This window comes from Perkinsus marinus, assembly GCF_000006405.1.
Source record: "Perkinsus marinus ATCC 50983 genomic scaffold scf_1104296976688, whole genome shotgun sequence".
NCBI classification, from domain to species: Eukaryota; Perkinsozoa; order Perkinsida; family Perkinsidae; genus Perkinsus; species Perkinsus marinus.
The window spans coordinates 1-955 of record NW_003200374.1 but is presented as its reverse complement, the minus strand read 5'-3'; the positions used below and the strand labels follow the sequence as shown (position 1 = coordinate 955).

Here is a 955-nt window from a genome sequence, read left to right as displayed (position 1 = left end):
GCTTACTAAGCGGGTGCTCTACCAACTAAGCTAAGAAGGCACGTTCCCTCGAGTGTGGAGTCTAACCATGTCGTGAAATTTCTCAATGAAACGCATACCACAATTCAAGTGGTGCAACAATTTGATACTAAATTTCAGTGAAAAATTACGAAATTCAGTCGGTTTTCGACAAACGGACTCAGAGCTAGCCTTCTGCCGGAGTTGAACCGACGACCTCCCGCTTACTAAGCGGGTGCTCTACCAACTAAGCTAAGAAGGCACGTTCCCTCAAGTGTAAAGTCTAACCATGTCTTGAAATTTCACAATGAAACGCATACCACAATTCAAGTGGTGCAACAATTTGATACTAAATCTCAGTGAAAAATTACGAAATGCAGTCGGTTTCCGACAAGCGGACTCAGAGCTAGCCTTCTGCCGGAGTTGAACCGACGACCTCCCGCTTACTAAGCGGGTGCTCTACCAACTAAGCTAAGAAGGCACGTTCCCTCGAGTGTGGAGTCTAACCATGCCATAGAATTCCACAATGAAACGCATACCACAATTCAAGTGGTGCAACAATTTGGTACTAAATTTCAGTGAAAAATTACGAAATTCAGTCGGTTTTCGACAAACGGACTCAGAGCTAGCCTTCTGCCGGAGTTGAACCGACGACCTCCCGCTTACTAAGCGGGTGCTCTACCAACTAAGCTAAGAAGACACGTTCCCTCGAGTGTGGAGTCTAACCATGCCATAGAATTCCACAATGAAACGCATACCACAATTCAAGCGGTGCAACAATTTGGTACTAAATTTCAGTGAAAAATTACGAAATGCAGTCGGTTTTCGACAAACGGACTCAGAGCTAGCCTTCTGCCGAAGTTGAACCGACGACCTCCCGCTTACTAAGCGGGTGCTCTACCAACTAATCTAAGAAGGCACGTTCCCTCAAGTGTGGAGTCTAACCATGCCATAGAAT

At 45.8% G+C, this 955-nt stretch overlaps 4 non-coding genes across 4 annotated transcripts; all 4 read right to left on the bottom strand.

Moving 5' to 3' along the window:
* Positions 1 to 186: 186 nt before the first annotated feature.
* Pmar_PMAR028818 lies at positions 187 to 259 on the bottom strand. The gene has a single exon. It is a non-coding gene; the product is annotated as a tRNA-Thr (tRNA).
* Positions 260 to 405: 146 nt separating this feature from the next.
* Pmar_PMAR028817 lies at positions 406 to 478 on the bottom strand. Its single transcript has one exon. It is a non-coding gene; the product is annotated as a tRNA-Thr (tRNA).
* A 146-nt stretch (positions 479 to 624) lies between these two features.
* On the bottom strand, positions 625 to 697 carry Pmar_PMAR028816. Its single transcript has one exon. It is a non-coding gene; the product is annotated as a tRNA-Thr (tRNA).
* Positions 698 to 843: 146 nt separating this feature from the next.
* Pmar_PMAR028815 lies at positions 844 to 916 on the bottom strand. The gene has a single exon. It is a non-coding gene; the product is annotated as a tRNA-Thr (tRNA).
* Positions 917 to 955: the final 39 nt, after the last annotated feature.